At 43.2% G+C, this 21,724-nt stretch overlaps 1 protein-coding gene across 1 annotated transcript in view; it reads right to left on the bottom strand.

Moving 5' to 3' along the window:
- The window catches only part of LOC123456047 (myomegalin-like), a 136,806-nt gene that overhangs the window by 6,507 nt on the left and 108,575 nt on the right, over nucleotides 1-21,724 (bottom strand). The gene's annotated exons all lie outside the window — the stretch shown is intronic.

Below are 21,724 nucleotides of genomic sequence, written 5' to 3'. Positions count from 1 at the left end.
GCGTGGTGGCGCACACCTTTAATCCCAGCACTTGGGAGGATGAGGTAAAGGGATTGTCATGAGTTTGAGGCCATCCTGAGGCTACATACTGAATTCCAGGTTACCTGGGGCCAGAGTGAAACCCTACATCAAAAAACTAAAAAGCAGCCAGGTGTGGTGGCGCACGCCTTTAATCCCAGTCCTTGGGAGGCAGAGGTAGGAGGATCTTTATGAGTTCGAGTCCACCCTGAGACTACATAGTGAATTCCAGGTCAGCCTGAGCTAGAGTGAGACCCTACCTCAAAAAAAAAAAAAATAAACAAATAAATCCTCCCCCACTGTGCTTATTCAGCCTCAAAAAATCTATTTGCTCTCTAAAACATTAAAGGACGGATGGTATATTAAAACGAATGTTTCCCACTAGTACAGATGCATTACTGCAAACAAAATTGCCATACAAACACACACACACACACACACACACACACACACACTCCCTGGGGATTTAATTATTAAGGAAATTTTGCTGTGAATATTTTAAAGCGATGTTGTAAAATTTTATCATAAAGTTAGACTTCCATAAATTCAGCTGAGAGGGATCTCTGACAGTAAATCTAAAAGGGAACAGTCCTTCCTGAGGTAAGGGGGCAACATGTAAGATTTTGGCAAAAAGAAGAACATAGAGCATAACCAAGCGAGGTGACGTATGAACAGAGATTTGGTGACAAGGCAGGCGTGGTGGCGCACACCTTTAATCCCTGCACCTCGGGAGGCAGAGGGAGGAGGATCGCTCTGAGTTTGAGGTCACCCCAAGAATACATAGTGAAGTCCAGGTCAGCCCGGGCTAGAGTGAGACCCTAGCTCGAAACAAACAAATGAAAAAAGATTTGGCGACATATGCATGGTGCAGGTTAAGTGGCCCGGTACGTGGTGAGGAATGGGAAATTAGTACGGAAACCAACTGCCAGCCATTTTGTCAAAGTCAGGCCGAGGTGACTGGAGAGTGAGGAGCAGAGCTCACCAGGGAGCTCTGGGCGACCGGCCACCAGGACCAGGTCTGTGCTCAGGAAAGGACTTGCAGCAGACGTGGGAGATGGTGGAGAAGAAGGGGCGAACTAAACAGAAGAGGCACGGGAGCTGTCTAAAGCCAAGGGGGCAGAGGGAAACACGCAGCGGACATTGCGTGGGCAGACTCCATCCGACTTGCTGATTTGGGAGATCAGATTAGACCAGAGGGAGGAGCAAACAGGATGCCGGAGTGGGGGTGAGGAGATGGCCCACGGATTAAAGGCGCTTCCTTGCAAAGCCTGATGGCCCAGGTTTGATTCCCCAGGACCCACGTAAAGCCAGATGCACAAAATGGTGCATGCACCTGGAGTTCGTTGGCAGTGGTGAGAGGCCCTGGCACAGCCTATACTCAATTTCTATCTGTTTCTCAAATAAATGAATAATTTTTTTTTTTAAATGATGATACTGGGCTGGAGGGATGGCTTAGCAGTTAAGGCATTTGCCTGGACAGCTAAAAGGACCCAGGTTCGATTCCCCAGGATGCACGTTAGCCAGATGCACAAGGGGGCGCACGTGTCTGGAGTTCGTTTGCAGTGGCTGGAGGCCCTGGCGTACTCATTCTCTCTGTGTCTCCCTCTCCCCTCTTCTCTGTCAAATAAATAACTAAATAAAAATAAAATATTTAAAAATAAATAAATAAAAATAAAAACTGATGATACTGAGATATCTTGCATGCTGCAGGTGATGACACACACTCTAAGTTAAAATAGAAAAAGAAAGAACATGGAAAATGTTAATAAAAATTAAATAAATTTTAAAAAAAGAAAAAACAGAAAAAGAAAAAGAAAGAGGAGCAGTAGGACTGTGAAGGGCAGCTATGAAGTCTGTAATTTTTGTCTAAGCGATTATTTGAAAACCTTAAAACTGAGTGTTAGAGATGAATTTGTCCCCTTCCCGATAAAGTCCACACCACAGAATTAAGCAGGAAGAATGCTAGCAATTAAAAGAGTAAAGAGAATTTTAAATATTTTTTTAATTTTAGTTATTTATTTGACAGAAAGAGGGGAAGAGAGAGAGACAGAGAAAGAATGGGAGCGCCAGGGCTCCAGCCACTGCCAACGAACTCCAGACGTGTGCACCACCTCGTGCATCTGGCTAACGTGGGTCTTGGGGAATCGAACCTGGGTCCTTTGGCTTTGCAGGCAAACATCTTAACTGCTAAGCCATCCCTCCAGAGACTTTTAAAACAGAGACTGGCAAAGTGATTGAAGGCTTAGGGGCTGAAGTATGAGAAGGCACATTGTGAGTACCAGGCCAGGGCAAGGATTTTATTCTGCAATCCCATATAACTATCACCAATTTCTTGCTCAAGGTCCAGTTTTCTCAGAGGTGTGTGTCTGCTTCCTTTTTTGGGGAGACAGTGATGACCACATTACAAGGGGCTTTGTGAGGGAGAATACAGTGGTCTCACTCTCATATGGATATTAGGAAAACTAAATAAAATAACACACAAGGGCTGGAGAGATGGCTCAGCAATCACGGCACTTGCCTGCCGAGTCTAAGAACATGGGTTCAGTTCCCCAGGACCCACGTAAGCCAAATGCACGAGGTGGTGCATGCATCTGAAGTTTGTTGGCAGTGGCTAAAGGCCATGGTACACCCATTCTCTCTCTCTCTATCTCCCAAAGAATAAGTCAATTTTTAAAAAATAAGATAAAATAATGCTCAAAACAGGCATAGTGTCTGGTGTGCTGCAAGCTTTCAAAACCTCTTAATTATTGATAACAGTAACAATATACCCTCTATGACTGGGATAGCCGAAGTTCTCAGCTATTATCACACAGTACACTAAAACATGTCAGAGGGCTGGAGAGATGGCTTAGCGGTTAAGTGCTTGCCTGAGAAGCCTAAGGACCCCGGTTCGAGGCTCAGTTCCCCAGGTCCCATGTTAGCCAGATGCACAAGGGGGCGCACGCGTCTGGAGTTCATTTGCAGTGGCTGGAAGCCCTGGCGCTCCCATTCTCTCTCTCTCCCTCTATCTGTCTTTCTCTCTGTGTCTGTCACTCTCAAATAAATAAATAAATAATGAACAAAAAATATTTTAAAAAATAAAATAAAATAAAACATGTCAGAAAGGAAAGAAAATTATTATGCTAATGGTAAGGTGCCCAGGCACCTCAGGATGAATGCACACCCAGTCTGAACATTCCCCCACGTTAGCATTTTTCCTTGTGAGATGAGTAGCAAGGAGAAATGAAAAGAAGGAGACAGAGGAAAGACCAGGGGTGGAATGGCTTTGGCACTGTCCAGTCAAGTAGACCTGAAGGCTTAAGCAACTCATTATTGGATTGCTAAAATCATTTTATCTCCACAAGATGAGATCCTAAATCCTGAGGTCATTTATTCCAGTGCACTAAAGTAATTTCACAAGTGCTAGACAACCTTACTGCACAGAAATGCACGTCTGGATGGCTGTATACCATCACTGCCTCACCTTCTTGTAAGCCGCCTGCCGCACGTCAAGTGCCTAATTGTCAGGTTCATCTGCGCTCCATGCGTAAATATCAACATGTCAGCTGCTAAATTGAGGCAGATTCCAAATTAACCACACTTACTTATCTTCTCACACAACCGTTTCTTTATTTCTTTTAAATATATTTAATTAATTTATTTGTAGAGAGAGAGAAAGAGGCACAGAGAGAGAGAAAGACAAAGAGCGAGCAAGTGGGCGCGTCAGGGCTTCCAGCCACTGCAAACGAACTCCAGACGCGTGCGCCCCCTTGTGCATCTGGCTATCATGGGCCCAGGGGAATTGAACCTGGGTCCTTAGGCTTCACCGGCAAGCATCTTAACTGCTAAGCCATCCCTCCAGCCCTTCTCACCCAATATTTCCAGCTTTGTTAAGAAATGTGTGTCCTGAAGGGGAGCCAGGGCAGAGGGCACTGCTTTGGCCTCACATCCCCGCAGGAGTAGAAGTCAAATCACTTAAGGAAAACCTTCAAAGATGAAGCTGAAATTAAATAAGAGAGCAAGCTTCCACCCAGTAACACCTAGAACCAGAGGACAGGGCCAAGAATACCCTCGCAGATGAGCCAGGATTCCTCACGGGCCGGTCAACAGGAATCTACGTTAAGCACAGGCTTCCACTGAAATGACTTTTTTGTTTTGCTTTTTGAGGGAGGGTCTGTCTCACTCTAGCCCAGGCTGACCTGGAATTCAATATGTAGTCCCAGGTTGGCCTCGAACTCACGGTGATCCTCCTACCTCTGCCTCCCGAGCGCTGAGATTAAAAGGCGTGCGGCTCCACTGAAATGACTTTTGTGCTGGCGTTTATCTCGGCATTTGACGCACGATTGAGTCAAAATCACACAGCAGTAGCTGAATCCTCCAAGTCTTCAAGGTTAGGTATAAACGGAGCCACTGTGTGAATGACTCACTATGTGGGGATCTTTTTTAGGAATAATATTTTCAAGATTTTTCACAAATATAATTCATGGACAATCAATCTTTAAGAAAAAGTACTTTATAAAAAAAAAAAAAAAGAGGGGCTTGAGGGATGGTTTAATGGCTAAGGCGTTTGCCTGCAAAGCCAAAGAACCCAGATTCAATTCCCCAGGACCCACGTTAGCCAGATGCACAAGGGGGACCACTCTGGGGTTCATTTGCAGTGGTTGGAGGCCCTGGTGAGTCCATTGTCTCCCTCTCTCTTTCTCTTCAAATAAATAAATAAATAAATATAAAAATGTTTAAAAATAAAGAAAAAGAGGGCTGGGGAGATGGCTTAGTGATTAAGGCACCTGCCCGCAAAGGCTAAGAATGCTTGTTCAAATCTCCAGGTCCCACATAGCCAGACACAAAGTGACGCAAGCATGCAATGTCACACATGTGCACAAGGGGACGCACGCATCTGGAATTTGTTCACAGTAGCTGAAAGGCCCTGGTATGCCCATTCTCTCTCTCTCTCTCAAAAACAAACAAATAAATAAGTAAATAAATAAAACAGAGATATGGTTTTGTCTGATTAATTATAGAAAATGTCTAGTCCAAAACATATCAATCGCTTCATCCTAAATGTTAATTACTACCCATCATATTAACTAAATCAATGGCTTCTCTACTGTCTCCTGTATAATACTAATATTTCACTAGGCATTTCTAATAGTGAGGGAATGAGGTGCTTACATTTAAAGTGAAACCAGTAAGGTGGTATACACTTGTAGTCCAAGCGCGTGAGAGGATGGGGGCAGGAGAATCTCTAGTTTGAAGGCAGCCTGGCTACATATGGTGAGACCATCTCAAACCACAACCACAGACCAATTCAAAAGTATGGTCACAAACGTTGTGTCAACAAAATTTGCTCTACCTCTTGTAGGTCACACTTAACCATGCTCTTAGTGCTGAAAGGGACATGAAAAGTCCCAGAGGGGACATTAATGTCTAACATTTATTTCTTTCCTCCTTCCTTCCTTCCTTCCTTCCTTCCTTCCTTCCTTCCTTCCTTCCTTCCTCCCTCCCTCCCTCCCTCCCTCCCTCCCTCCCTCCCTCCCTCCTTCCTTCCTTCCTTCTTTCCTTCCTTTTTGTTTTTCGAGGTAGGGTCTCACTCTAGCTCAAGCTGACCTGGAATTCACTATGTAGTCTCAGGCTGGCCTCGAACTCACAGTGATCCTCCTACCTCTGCCTCCCGAGTGCTGAGATTAAAAGTGTGTGCCACCACGCCTGGCTTAACATTTATTTCTTATGGTTCAGATGGTTGCAATTCAGTTGAATGAAATAAGAGCAAAATTTCCAAGGTGTGGATCAGAAATATAGATGAAGCTGGGCGTGGTGGTGCACGCTTTTAATCCCAGTACTCGGGAGGCAGAGGTAGGAGGATCACTGTGAATTCGAGGCCACCCTGAGACTACAAAGTAAATCACAGGTCAGCCTGAGCTACAGTGAGACCCTACCTTGGAAAAACAAAATAAATAAATAAATATAAATATATATATAATAAAAATATAGATGAAGTTTTTCTTTTTCCATTCACATAATTCTAAAGCAAAAATAGAGCCCAAGTGGGCACAAACATCTAGCTCTGTCATTAACACTATGACCCTAGACTCCTCACCCATAAAGTGTCATACAGTCAATTAACTTAAGTCAGGGTTTCTCTCTCTTGCCCATAAGAATTATTCACCTGGTCATCATGGTGCTGGGAAGAAGTGACAGAGGAGTGCTCAGCACTGCAGTATCTCTATCACACCTTCCAAGGCTCAGGGTCCATTGCGGAAGTGGCAGAAAGAATGTAAGAGCCAAAGAAAGGGTAGGACTCCTTACAACGTGCTCCTCCAGACACAAAATGGTCTGGGTATCCATGACCTCACAGTGCCTGACACTACCTACACAAGACCATCATACGAGGAGGAAAAAAATCATGACATCAAAATAAAAGAGAGACTGATTGAGAGGAGGAGGGGATATGATGGAGAATAGAGTTTCAAAGGGGAAAGTGGGGGCAGGGAGGGCATTACCATGGGATATTGTTTCCAATCATGGAAGTTGTTAATAAAAAAATTAATTAGAGACTTCCGGTTAAGATGGCGGCGTAGGTACCACGCCAAAGCAGCCTGGGGGGGAAAAGACCAAAAAAAGCTCAGCAAAATACACACTTTTACTAAAAAGTGGGGTGTATAGGAAGTTGAGGCGGCAGCGGAGAAGTGGAAGCGTTATAGAGCATCCAGAGCCTGCACAGGCGGGAACAGCGGCTCCGGGGCGGCTCGGCTACCCGCCGCAACCGCGGAGCGGCAGAAAACCGCCGGACTCTCGGCTCGAGCCGCAGGACAAGCCAGGTGCGGGATTTTCCCCTCACACCGCGCTCTCCGCAACTCGGGACACGTGAGGGGAGAGCGGCAGCGAGCAGCGGAGGGAGGAGCAGACCGCGAGGTAAAAGCACACGTGGAGAAGCGATACAACCAGAGCAGCCGCGGCTCCCTCCCCTCCCCTGCCGCCTGAACCCAGCTCCAGCGAACACAGCAGCGGCCCGGGACCCGGCCACGCCAACTTGGGCTGACGGCGGGACCCAAGCAGGAGCAGAGTTCGGCAGCAACTTCAGCGGCTCCAGCACCGGTACCAGTGGCCCCAGCAGCAGCGGACCCAGGAGCGGCAGCGGTGGCAGATCCCGCAGCAGCGGCTTCGGGGTGAGCAGCAGCGGTGGACACGGCAACGGCAGCTTCAGCAGCGGTGGTGGCTCCGGGGGTGGCAGATACAACAGCTGCAGAGGCGGCAGCAGCGGCTCAGTTTGCCTCGTAGGAAAAGCAAGTGCCCAGCTCCAGAAATCAGAACAGCAGCCCGACGACCCAGGCAGCAACTTGACTGAGACCACAATCACCCAAGGTAACTGGGATTGCACCAGGGAAGGGTCTCACTTGGTCACAAGCTGACTTGGATACCTCAACAGACCAGAAATCTAAACCTCCTTGTTGATAGAGGATCTGGTCATTATAATAACTACTCTTGCATACATACTCGGGGCTGTTTTTGATGGAATGGGTACAGTGTTTAGTTAAATTTTAGAATCTACCAGTATATTATTCCACTCAGCCTGCTTGAATACTCCTATAGCAGGGAAACTCAACCCCTAAGAACATCTTTGTAGATACTCTGAGAGTCTTAAGAGCCACACCTAATACCTTAAGGTCCTACCCTGAAAATATATTACATTAAATCAATTGATACAGCTAAGAATACACAGCTAGCTAGAAAATCCAAGCATTAACTTAATCCAAGATGCAAAAATATATACATTATAACACAAGAAACACTAAAAAGCAAGACGATATAAATCCACCTAAAAGTATTAATGCATCAGAAATGTCCTCCAGTGAGAAAGAGTTAGAGGAAATGCCTGAGAAAGAGTTCAAAAGAATAATTATAAATATGTTCAAAGAGGTCAAAGAACACATGAAAACAATCAAAGAAGAAATCAAAGAGGAAATCAAAGAGGAAATCAAAGGAATCAAAGAAGAGGCAGGACACCAATTTAATGAAATAAAGAAGGCAATACAAGACATAAATAGAGAAATAGAAATAATAAAGAAAAACCAGTCAGAATTACTAGCAATGAAGAACACAGTTAATGAAATAAAAAACTCTATAGAAAATCTCACCAGTAGGATGGATGAGGGAGAGGACAGAATATCTAAGCTAGAAGATCAGGTGGCAGACCTAATGCAGTCCAACAAAGAGAAAGACAAACTTATAGAAAAGTATGAGTGGGAATTTCAAGATATTCGGGACACTATGAAAAGATCCAATATAAGAATTCAGGGCATAGTAGAAGGAGAAGAACTCCACTCCAGAGGCATAGTAGGCATCTTCAACAAAATCATAGAGGAAAATTTTCCCCAAATTGGGAAAGAGGTGCCAATACAGATACAGGAAGCCTTTAGAACCCCAGTCAGACAAAACCCAGAAAGAAACTCTCCTTGCCACATTATACTCAAACTTCCAAACACACAAACCAAAGAAAAAATATTGAAAGCAGTTAGAGAGAAAAATCAAGTTACCTACAAAAGCAAGCCCATCAGGATTACAGCAGATTATTCAACACAAACTTTTTTTTTTTTTTTTTCAACACAAACTTTAAAAGCCAGAAGGGCCTGGAGTGATATATTCCAAGTTCTGAAAGATAACAACTGTCAACCAAGGTTACTTTATCCTGAAAAGTTATCCATCCAAATAGATGGAGAAATAAAGACATTCCATGACAAAAGCAGGTTAAAGGAATATCTGAAGACAAAACCAGCTCTACAGAAAATACTTGATAGAATCCTCCATGCTGAACAAAAGGAAAAGCACACATATAAGGAACCTAGAAAAAACCAGCCATACTCAAATACCAGTTAACAGAAGAGAGCACAGGTAGAACAAGTAACACACACACACACACACACAAATGGCAAACATAAATACACACCTTTCAATAATATCTCCTAATATCAACGGTCTCAATGCCCCAACAAAAAGACATAGATTTGCAGACTGGATTAAAAAGCAGGATCCTACAATTTGTTGTCTCCAAGAAACTCACCTTTCTACAAAGGATAGACATTATCTTAGGGTGAAAGGTTGGAAGACGGTGTTTCAAGCAAATGGGCCTAGAAAACAAGCAGGGGTTGCTATCCTAATATCAGACAGGGTGGACTTTAGTCCGAAGTTAGTCAAAAAAGATAAGGAAGGTCACTTTATATTGATTAAGGGCACACTACAACAGGAGGACATTACAATAACATATATGCACCTAACATGGGGGCTCCCAAATTCGTCAAACAAACACTATTAGAACTAAGGTCACAAATAACACCAAACACGGTGGTGGTGGGTGACTTTAACACCCCACTCTCATCAATTGACAGGTCATCCAGGGAAAGAATAAACAGAGAGGCATCTGGACTAAATGAGGTCATAGAAGGAATGGACCTAACAGATATATACAGGACATTTCATCCAAAGGCTGCAGAATATACATTCTTTTCAGCAGCACATGGAACATTCTCTAAAATAGACCATATATTAGGACACAAAGCAAATCTTAACAAATTCAGGAAAATTGAAATAATTCCTTGCATTCTATCTGACCACAATGGAATTAAACTACAAATCAGTAGCAAGAAAGGCTATAGAGCATACACAAAATCATGGAAACTAAACAATACACTACTAAATGATGAGTGGGTCAATGAAGAAATCAAAAAGGAAATCAAAAAATTTATAGAGTCAAATGATAATGAGAACACAACATACCAAAATCTCTGGGACACAATGAAGGCAGTTCTAAGAGGTAAATTTATAGCCTTAAGTGCCTATATTAAGAAATTAGAAAGGTCGCAAGTAAACGACCTAATGCTTCGCCTTAAAGCCTTGGAAAAAGAAGAACAAGGCAAACCAAAAAGTAGTAGACGGGAAGAAATAATAAAGATTAGGGCAGAAATTAATGAAATAGAAACAAAAAGAACAATCCAAAGAATTAATGAAACAAAGAGTTGGTTCTTTGAAAGGATAAACAAGATTGATAAACCCTTAGCAAATCTGACCAAAAGAAAGAGAGAAGAGACACAAATTAATAAAATCAGAGATGAACAAGGTAACATCACAACAGATTCCAGAGAAATTCAAAAAATTATAGGGACATACTATAAAAGCATATACTCCACAAAGTATGAAAATCTGAAAGAAATGGATGATTTCCTTGATCTATATGACCTACCTAAATTAAATCAAAATGAGATTAATCACTTAAATAGACCTATAACAAACATGGAGATCCGAGCAGTTATCAATAATCTCCCAACTAAAAAAAGCCCAGGCCCGGATGGAGTCACTGCTGAATTTTACCAGACTTTTAAGGAAGAGCTAACACCATTGCTTCTTAAGCTTTTCCAGGAAATAGAAAAAGAAGGAATCATACCAAACTCCTTCTATGAGGCCAGCATCACCCTGATACCAAAACCAGGCAAAGATAGAACAAAAAAAGAAAATTACAGACCAATCTCCCTCATGAACATAGATGCAAAAATTCTCAACAAAATATTGGCAAACAGAATACAAGAGTATATCAAAAAGATCATTCACCCTGACCAAGTAGGCTTTATCCCAGAGATGCAGGGATGGTTCAACATACGCAAATCTATAAATGTAATACATTACATAAATGGGTTGAAGGACAAAAACCACATGATCATCTCATTAGATGCAGAGAAAGCATTTGACAAAATCCAACATCCCTTCATGATAAAAGTCCTACAGAGACTGGGAATAGAAGGAACATATCTCAATATAATAAAGGCTATTTATGACAAGCCTACAGCCAACATATTACTAAATGGGGAAAAACTGGAAGCTTTTCCACTAAAATCAGGAACAAGACAAGGGTGTCCACTGTCCCCACTTCTATTTAATATAGTTTTGGAAGTCTTAGCCATAGCAATAAGGCAAGAGACACACATAAAAGGGATACAAATTGGAAAGGAAGAAATCAAGTTATCATTATTTGCAGATGACATGATTCTATACATAAAGGACCCTAAAGACTCTACTAGCAAGCTGTTAGAGCTGATCAAAACCTACAGCAATGTAGCAGGATACAAAATAAATACACAGAAATCAGTAGCCTTCGTATATGCTAACAACAAACACACAGAGGATGAAATCAGAGAATCACTCCCATTCACAATTGCATCAAAAAAAATAAAATACCTTGGAATAAACCTAACTAAGGAAGTAAAGAATCTATACAATGAGAACTTTAAGACACTCAAGCGAGAAATTGCAGAAGACACTAGAAAGTGGAGAAACATCCCTTGTTCCTGGCTTGGAAGAATCAATATCGTGAAAATGGTAATCTTACCTAAAGCAATCTACACATTTAATGCAATCCCTATCAAAATTCCAAAGGCTTTCTTCATGGAAATAGAAAAAACAATCCAAAAATTCATTTGGAATCATAAAAAACCTCGAATATCTAAAATAATACTGAGCAACAAAAAAGAGGCTGGTGGTATCACCATACCTGATTTTAACCTATACTACAGAGCCATAGTAACAAAAACAGCATGGTACTGGCACAAAAACAGACATGTAGATCAGTGGAACAGAATAGAGGACCCAGATGTAAGCCCAAGTAGCTATAGCCACCTGATATTCGATAAAAATGCCAAAAATACTCATTGGAGAAGAGACAGCCTCTTCAGCAAATGGTGTTTTGAAAACTGGATAAATATCTGCAGAAGGATGAAAATAGATTCTTCTCTCTCGCCATGCACAAGAATTAAGTCCAAATGGATTAAAGACCTTAACATCAGACTGGAAACTTTGAAACTGCTAGAGGAAAAAGTAGGGGAAACCCTTCAACATATTGGTCTTGGCAAAGACTTTCTGAATACAACCCCAATTGCTCAGGCAATAAAACCACAGATTAACCACTGGGACCTAATGAAATTACAAAGATTTTGCACCGCAAAGGACACAGTGAAAAAAGCAAAGAGGCAACCTACAGAATGGGAAAAAATCTTCGCCAGCTATATATCTGATAGAGGATTAATATCTAGGAAATACAAAGAACTCAAAAAGTTAACTAATAAGGAATCAAACAAGCCAATCAAAAAATGGGCTAAGGAGCTAAATAGAGAGTTCTCAAAGGAAGAAATACGAATGGCATATAAGCACCTAAAAAAATGTTCTACGTCACTAGTCATCAGGGAAATGCAGATTAAAACTACATTGAGATTCCATCTCACTCCTGTCAGATTGGCCACCATCATGAAAACAAATGATCATAAATGTTGGCGGGGATGTGGAAAAAAAGGAACCCTTCTGCACTGCTGGTGGGAATGCAATCTGGTCCAGCCATTGTGGAAAACAGTGTGGAGGTTCCTAAAGCAGCTAGAGATTGATCTACCATATGACCCAGCTATAGCACTCCTAGGCATATATCCAAAGGACTCATCTCATTTCCTTAGAAGTACATGCTCAACCATGTTTATTGCTGCTCAATTTATAATAGCTGGGAAATGGAACCAGCCTAGATGTCCCTCAACAGATGAGTGGATAATGAAGATGTGGTACATTTATACAATGGAGTTCTACTCAGCGGTAAAGAAAAATGAAGTTATGAAATTTGCAGAAAAATGGATGGACCTGGAAAGTATTATACTAAGTCAGGTAACCCAGGCCCAGAAAGCCAAGTGCCACATGTTCTCCCTCATATGGGGATCCTAGCTACAGATGACTGGGCTTCTGTGTGAGAATGAAAATACTTTGTAGCAGAGGCCAGTAAGTTGAAAAGGAGACATAAAGGGTGGAGAAAGGAAGGGAGGAGGATACTTAATAGGTTGATATTGTATATATGTAATTACAATGATTGTAATGGGGAGGTAATATGATTGAGAATGGAATTTCAAACGGGAAAGTGTGGGGGTGGGGAGGGAGGGAATTACCATGGGATATATTTTATAATCATGGAAAATGTTAATAAAAATTAAAAAAAAATAAAATAAAATAAACATGGTAAAATTATTTAAAAAAAATTAATTAAAAAATATATTAAAATAAAAGAATTATACTTGCTAAATTCCCATGTTAATTGAGAAATCTAGCCAGAGGGTTCAAGTGCAAATCATTAAGTTTTTAGGGTTTTTTTGTTGTTTACAAAATGTTTCATTTATTTGCAAGTAGAAACAGATAGAAGAGAGACAGAGAGAATGGGTGTGCCAGGGCCTCCAGCCGCTGCAAATAAACTTGAGATGCGTGCTACTTTGTGTATCTGGCTTGACATGGGTATCGGAGAATCACACCTGGGTCACTGGGCTTTGCAGGCAAGCACCTTAACCACTGAGACATTTCTCCAACCTATGTTTGTAGGTTTTTGTTTGTTTGTTTGTTTGTTCTTTGAGGTAGAGTCTCACTCTAGCTCAGGCTGACCTGGAATTCACTATGTAGTCTCAGGCTAGCCTCAAACTCACAGTGATCCTCCTACCTCTGCCCCCCGAGTGCTGGGATTAAAGGCGTGCGCCACCATGCACGGCTTCTATTTTTAGTTTTTTATTTTATTTTTATTTATTTATTTGAGAGTGACAGAGAAACAGGCAGATAGAGAAAGAGAGAATGGGCGCGCCAGGGCTTCCAGCCACTGCTAACGAACTCCAGACGTGTGCGCCCCCTTGTGCATCTGGCTTATGTGGGTCCTGGGGAATCAAACCTCGAACCAGGGTCCTTAGGCTTCACAGACAAGCGCTTAACCGCTAAGCCATCTCTCCAGCCCTGTTTTAAGTTTTTAACACAGAAGATAGATTTGATTCTGAAGTACAATTCTATGCTCACCATGTTTCACTTCTGTAGTAAAGGCCCCGTTTAGATACAGGTGGCTCTCACATGGTGACAAGTGTCCCTCATTGTCAGTTAACAGCCAGCGGGACAGTGTCTTTAGCCTCAGTCACCAGCCTTCTGTGACGTTTCAGGACTCTGTCCTGCCAGCGCCAGCTTTGGTATCCAGTCTCCCAAGAGACGGAAAAACGCCAGCGGAGAAGTCCCGCTTGTACAATTGAGGGACCCACTCCCAAGTGACAAGACTGTTCAGGTCACTGCTTTGAGCCCAGCTAAAGTCAGTCCTTAGTAGTGGTGGGCAGGGGGGCATGTCCTGAAGCAAGACCATACCTTTCCCAGCCCAGATTACCTTGATAAAACAGACAAACATCTTATCTGAACAAAAACAAGATGTTCTATGACTAGGTGTTAAGTAAACATGACTCTAGTTTGAGGACAAAGAGACTGAGAGAGAAACAAAGGCTCTTTTGCACATTATTTGACTTTTAAGATGACAGCATTTTTTTTTTTTCACCAAATACTTAATCAGCATTTACCTTGTAGGTTTAAGGTACACTTAACAGCTTTTAGAAAGAACAAGACAGGGCTGGGAAGATGGCTTAGCGGTTAAGCGCTTGCCTGTGAAGCCTCAGGATCCCTGGTTCGAGGCTCGTTTCCCCAGGACCCACGTTAGCCAGATGCACAAGGGGGCGCACGCGTCTGGAGTTCGTTTACAGTGGCTGGAGGCCCTGGCGCGCCCATTCTCTCTCAGTCTCTCTCTGCCTCTTTCTCTGTCTAACTCTTTCAAATAAATAAATAAATAAAAATAAAACAAAAAACATTTTTGAAAAAAAAAAGAAAGAACAAGATAGACATGGTCTTCAGAGAATTTACAGTCTAGCCAATTGAGCCCTGATTTAAAGAAGGATGCAGAATAAATAAATCAACAAAGTAGAGTGCAGTAGAGAGAAGAAACCCCGGGATCAGAAAACTGTGTGGAGGCGTGCACAGGAGGCAGATACGAACAGCGCAGACACACTCATGTGAATCCCTGTGTCACTCGAGGCTTCAGCCTCCAGAGAGACGCACCTAGACCCCACTAAGGATATGTCACACCTTGGGTTGCTCTTCCTCTCAGCACCCCCAGTTCTAGCCAGGGCTATAAACGTCAACCGCAGCACAGCCAGGGAAAGTCAGAATGTACCGTGAGGCGCTTGCACGGAGCGATGCCCTCCACCCAGGCTTACACCCCGGTCCTCTCACGCTAGTGGTTTGAATTACATAAAAGGGCAAATTCTACTTTAAAAAAAAAAAAAAAGTTAACTCATCTTTTAAAAAAAAATTTTTTTGCCTATTTTTATTTATTTATTTGAAAATGACAGAGAGAAAGAGGCAGAGAGAAAGAGAGAAAATGGGCACGCCAGGGCCTACAGCCACTGTAAACGAACTCCAGACACGTGCGCCCCCTTGTGCATCTGGCTAACGTGGGTCCTTGGGGAATCGAGCCTTGAACCAGGGTCCTTAGGCTTCACAGGCAAGCGCTTAACCGCTAGGCCATCTCTCCAGCCCAACCTCATCTTTTTTTTTTAATTCTAGCGGTAACTCACTTCAACTCAGGTTTTAATGTGAGAGGTATTGCAAAAGTGAAATATGAAGGTGAGTATGAATATACAGAAATACTGCAGGTATTCAATCAATGTAATTCCTCAAATATAGTCGGATACAGAATTCTAGGTGAGGTGGCTAGTTCTAGTCCACCTTCAGCTTAGGAGCCCAATAAAAGAAGATTACAATGAGGTGTCTTCCAGAACCAGCCACCCCCCCCCCATACAAGCTATTACCATGGTTCTTGGTTGCCCACCAAAGCTAGGTGCCAAGTCCATACGGCTAAAAGCACCACATACTTTGGCTTCAGGACGTACAGAAATCAAGTTGGCACTGACCTGGAAAGTTCTTCTCTGCTGGTTACTTTGCATGGTGCTCAGATGGTGCTACATAAGCTACTTGCTAGGGGATAAAAGACATCAGTGGGGCTGGAGAGATGGCTTAGCGGTTAAGCGCTTGCCTGTGAAGCCTAAGGACCCCGGTTCAAGGCTCGGTTCCCCAGGACCCATGTTAGCCAGATGCACCAGGGGGCGCACATATCTGGAGTTCGTTTGCAGTGTGGCTGGAGGCCCTAGTGTGCCCATTCTCTCTCTCTGTCACTCTCAAATAAATAAATAAAAATAAACAAAAAATTTTTTAAAAAGACATCAATGGTCTTATGCAGCTGTGGACCCTGTGTATTACAATACTGACCTGCCACTGATTCAACAGTGGCATGACTGGGACAGGAGTTACCAATCACTTTCTGTTTGTATTTGAGGCCTGCCTCTTAGGAGGGAACTCATGCCTGGGACTATACACCTGGTCAGGACGCCATGGCTGGGGAGGTCAGAGGCCCTGGTGGTGCTGGGGTGGGGGAGGGACCCACTAAGTTTGTCTTGCTAGGTGGATATGTTGTCAACCGTCTGCTGAATATTTCTGATTATACCCATAAGTTACTGCTCCTTCCATCCTTGGTCACAGCAGTTCCTTTTTTTCATTGTTTATTTTTGTTTATTTATTTGAGAGCGATAGAGAGAGAAAGAGGCAGAGAGAGAGAGAGAGAATGGGCGCGCCAGGGCCTCCAGCCTCTGCAAACGAACTCCAGACACGTGCGCCCCCTTGTGCATCTGGATAATGTGGGTCCTGGGGAACCGAGCCTCAAACCAGGGTCCTCAGGCTTCACAGGTAAGCACTTAACTGCTAAGCCATCTCTTCAGCCCCAAGTTCCTTTTTTTTTTTTAATGATTGAGAGAGAGAGAGAGAATTGGCACATCAGGGCCTCCAGCCACTGCAAATCAAACTCCAGATGCATGCGCCCCCTTGTGCCCATGTGCAACATTGCACACTTGCATCACTGTGTGTCTGGCTTATGTGGGACCTGGAGATTTGAGCATGGGTTCTTAGGTGTTATAGACAAGCACCTTAACCACTAAACAATCTATCCACCTCTTTTTTTTTTTTTTTTTTTTTTTAATGAGAGAGTCAGAATCAGTCCACCAGGGCCTCTAGCCACTGCAATTGAATTCTAGATACATGAGCCACCTTGTGCACATGTGTGACCTTGTGCACCTGGCTTACATGAGTCCTGGGGAGTCAAATCTGGGTCCTTAGGCTTTGCAGGCAAGTGCCTTAACCACTAAGCCATCTCTCCAGCTATGAAAAGTTTTTGTTTAATATTTATTTTTATTTTCATTTATTTGAGAGCAACAGAGAGAGAGAGAGGAAGATAATGGGCACGCCAGGGCTTCCAGCCACTGCAAATGAACTCCAGACACGAATGCCCCCTGGTGCATCTGGCTAACGTGGGTCCTGGGGAATCGAGCCTCGAACCAGGGTCCTTAGGCTTCACAGGCAATCGCTTAACCGTTAAGCCATCTCTCCAGTCCTGAAAAGCTTCTTTTTAAAGTGTGCAGCAGTTAATGCAGAGACTCAAAACCACTCAAAATGGTGAGAACAAGTGACCATTGAGTGCTCAGCCCTAAACAGGGTATAGATAGATAGATAGATAATATTATATATATTATATATAAAATATAATTATATATCTTATATATAATTATATATATAATTTATATATATATATATTACCCCAAAGGCTCAAGAACATTACAGAAGAGGTGTGAAAAGAATATAGGGGATTGGAGACAGGAAGGAGTACTCTGAAACACTGCCTTCTTGTCACAACACAACCCCCGTGTCCTGAACTGGCAAAAGAGGTGGTGACCTGCCTAAGACCAGCATGACTGAGTCTGTAACACCCCGTCATGGGTGGGGGAAGGGCTAACGAGGCTCCGCCCCTCCCTGAGGAGCTACTGACAATGAAAGGTCAATGGCAGCTCTGTTCGGTGCTGTAGCTACTGATGACTTGTTAATGCTCCAGGCAATAACTTCCCAGCCATGCTCCTGGGAGCATGATTAAACTCAGAGTAAAACACACACACACACACTCACACACACGTGTGGGAGTTGACTATTGGGAATGGGAGTGAGGGGGAATGAGAGAATAATGAGCGTGGATGTGTTCAAAATACATTTTATATATGCGTGAAATCATCAAAAGATTACTAAAAATTAGCCGGGCGTGGTGACGCATGCCTTTAACCCCAGCACTCGGGAGGCAGAGGTAGGAGGACCACCGTGAGTTCGAGGCCACTCTAAGAGTACATAGTGAACGCCAGGCCAGCCTGGGGCCAGAGTGAGACCCTATCTGAGAAAACAAAAACAAAACAAACAAACAAAAAAATCTGTCTTTGGAATCCGATGGTGGGGGGATCTACACGAATGGGGACATGAGCGGAGTAGACGGGAAATCTGGGCATCTTCGGGTTGCTGTGGCCCCAAAACTGCTCTAAGAGAGTAACGTTGAAAGAAATGGGATGGCTGCTCTAGGGTCCGGGCACAGAGCTATCAGGATCCGAGCTGCCTCGCTCACATTGACCTGCAGTTAAACTCATGAGTTATTCACCCCCTCTGGTCACTCTGCTAAAGCCTTCGCTGAATCCCCGCAGCGTCTGTTGATCTGGCTCAGCCGAGCTGGCAAGTGAGTAAACACACATAAATACCAGTGTGATCTCAGCCGCCCTCTCCCCTCCCCAGAGCATTCCTAAGCAGGACCGGTATCTCTCCCTTGGCTGGAGTCTCTGTTCACAAATAGACCTTGCTGAGCTTAATTTGGCAACTTGCATGCCCCAGGCAGGAGCCCGGGTTGGGGTGGAGGGAGCTGGAACCTCTTCAATCCCCCAGGACACCTCTCAGGAGATGGTAGCCCAGCCCCACTGCAGGAGCTCAAAGGGATGCTCAAAGTGATGTGTTTCTCTCAGCTACTTAAGAACTGGGTTTCACAGGACCATCCTTTGCTTCTTGACTTCTTACACAAGCATTTTCCTCAGGCAGCAGGTATAGAACTTACTTGAAAAATTATTGTCTAGGCCAGAGAGATGGTTCAGAGCTTAAGGAGCTTGCCTGCAAAGCCTAAGGAGCCAAGTCCAATTTCCCAGGATCCATGTAAAGCCAGATGCACAAGGGGGTTCAGGCGTCTGAAATTGGTTTGCAGTGGCTAAAGGCCCTGACGTGCCCATTCTCTCTGTCTGCTTCTTTCTCTCTCACTCTGTTTCTTAAAAAAATAAGTAAATTGCTTAAAAAACTATATTATTGGGCTGGGGAAATGGCTTAGCAGTTAAGGTGTTTGCCTGCAAAGCCTAAGGACCCTGGCTCTATTCCCCAGTACCCATGTAAGCCAGATGCCCAAGGGATGCATGCATCTGGAATTCGTTTGCAGTGGCTAAAGGGCCCTGGAGTGCCCATTCTCTCTTTCTTCTATCTGCCTTTTCTTCTCTCTGTCTCTCAAATAAATAAATAAATAAAAATATTTTTAAAAAATAATATCTTTTCCATAAGTAGACTGGTACTTAGGAAATGTATAGCTCACTCTGCCATGACCTGATATTTAACCCCAGACTCAGCTTCTGGTCCTGGAATGACACTTGTTTGATTGAGTCTCTGAAAAGAGAATAAAGCCACCCATAATGTTCTACAAAGTCAAGGACAGTTTTTCCTACATTGAAGCTTTTACAAAAAGCAAAAAACAAAACAAACAAACAAACAAAAAACTGGACTCTAAGTCAGGCGTGGTGGTGCATACCTTCAGTCCCAGTACTGAGGAGGCAGAGGTAGAAGGATCGCCCTGAGTTCGAGGCCACCCTGTGACTACATAGTGAATTCCAGGTCAGCCTGAGCTAGAGCAAGACACTACCTAGAAAAAAAAAAAAAAAAAACAGTTGGACTCTACATTCTAACTGCTGGGACTCACTTCTGCCTCGAAAGTCTTGGTGGTCTAAAGCTCGGCCCTATGATCAGGCAACTTTTCTGAACTTATACCTCTCTGCTTAGAACCAGGGATAGCATTTACCCTACGGGTGTGACAGCTGTGCAATTTGGAACAGTAAGCAAGTGTCATGTGTGGCTACTGAACCCTGGAGATGCGTCTAATCCAAAATGAATGTGCCGTGAGGATTTCAAGCACAGTACACAGTGGATTCGGAAAATCTGCTGTCATAAAGAATGTAAAATCTCAGTAGTAAATTTTATATTTTGATTTCCTATTGAAATGGTATTTTAAAATCTGTTGCTAACATTAATTTTGCATGATTATATGTATTTCTTTTTAAAAACATTTTATTATTTATTTATTTGAGAGACAGAGAGAGAGAGGCAGAGTGAGCGAGAGAGAGAGAGAGAGGCAGATAGGGAGAATGGGCGCACCAGGGCCTCCAGCCACTGCAAACTCCAGATACACGCACCACCTTGTGCATCTGGCTTATGTGGGTCCTGGAGAATTGAACCTGGGTCCTTTGGATTTGCAAGAAGGTGCATTAATTGCTAAGCCATCTTTCTAGCCCTATATTTTCTTCTTTTCTTTTATTGACAACTTCCACAATTATAGACAACAAACTGTAGAAACCCCCCCCCCATATTCCCCTTCACAACTCCACTCTCCATCATATCCCCTCCCCCTCTCAATCAGTCTCTCTTTTAGCTTTGATGTCATCATCTTTTCTTCCTATTATGAGGGTCTTGTGTAGGAAGTGTCAGGCACTGCGAGGTCATGGACATCCGGGCTATTTTGTGTCTGGAAGAGCGCATTGTAAGGAGTCCTACCCTTCCCTTGGCTCTTGCATTCCCGAATTTCACAAAATTCAAAGTGCGGCTGGCATTATACTCCCTAACATCTTCTAGATGCGGTAATTATAGTAAAGTGAAGACATGCTCCAATCTGTCTGTGCCATAGTCAATCCTGTGGTCTAATTACACCTTAAACAGTCCGTGGGACGGTAGGGTTATCAACCGTCAAAACACAGAAGTGATTCCAGGTAATTAGGGCTGCAGCAAACCACTGCGGAGGCGGCTGAAGGCAGAGGCCAGGTCACTGGGTTACACCTGTGTTTCAACACTGAGCTGTAAGGTCTGAGGGCAGAGCCTCCCTCGAGCTTCTCCCATCACCAACCATTGCTTCACCATTCATATTCCCCTGTGTAGATTGATTGCATATTTATCCAATGAATGGATATTATTCGAAATAAAAACATAACCCATTTGAAAACCAATGCTCACTGTCAAGAATTTTTACCTGTTGTTACTCAGCCCTCTTTTTAAATTATTGGCTTCGGGGTTGGAGAGATGGATTAGTGGTGAAGGCAAAGCCAAAGGACCCAGGTTCGATTCCCCAGGACCCACATAAAGCCAGATGCACGAGGTGGCGCATGCATCTGGAGCTCTCCTTTGCAATGGCTAGATGCACCGGCATGCCCATTCTCTCTCCCTCCCCCACCTCAAATAAATAAATTAATTAAATATTTTTTAAAAACTATTTGCTTCCTTGTTTTAATTTATTTTATTTTATTTTATTTTTTATTTATTATTTTTTTTTTTTTGGTGTCTACCAGTCCCTTTATAAGAGACTGTTCAATTCCAGGAAGACCTAGGACCTAAGTTTAACCTTCATTCTCTCAGTAGCTGGGTGTAGAGGAAGGAGATGGAGAAGGGCGGAAAGATAGCTTCTTACTCTCCCTTTTCTGGACAGACGAGCTTTACCTGCAACCTATAGGGTATTTCTAAGCCATCTGCACAAGTTCTCTTAGCTTCTAAATTATAATAACTTTTACACTGAAATAAAGCTATGGAGGCTAGCATCAATCCTGCCTAAAAAGTGTTTGTAAACGGGCATGGTGACACACGCTTTTAATCCCAGCACTCGGGAGGCAGAGGTAGGAGGATTGCCGTGAGTTCGAGACCACCCTGAGACTCCATAGTGAAT

Source organism: Jaculus jaculus, chromosome 19, assembly GCF_020740685.1.
Source record: "Jaculus jaculus isolate mJacJac1 chromosome 19, mJacJac1.mat.Y.cur, whole genome shotgun sequence".
NCBI lineage: Eukaryota > Metazoa > Chordata > Mammalia > Rodentia > Dipodidae > Jaculus > Jaculus jaculus.
The sequence above is the reverse complement of the archived record's forward strand: the minus strand, read 5'-3'. Positions and strand labels throughout refer to the sequence as shown.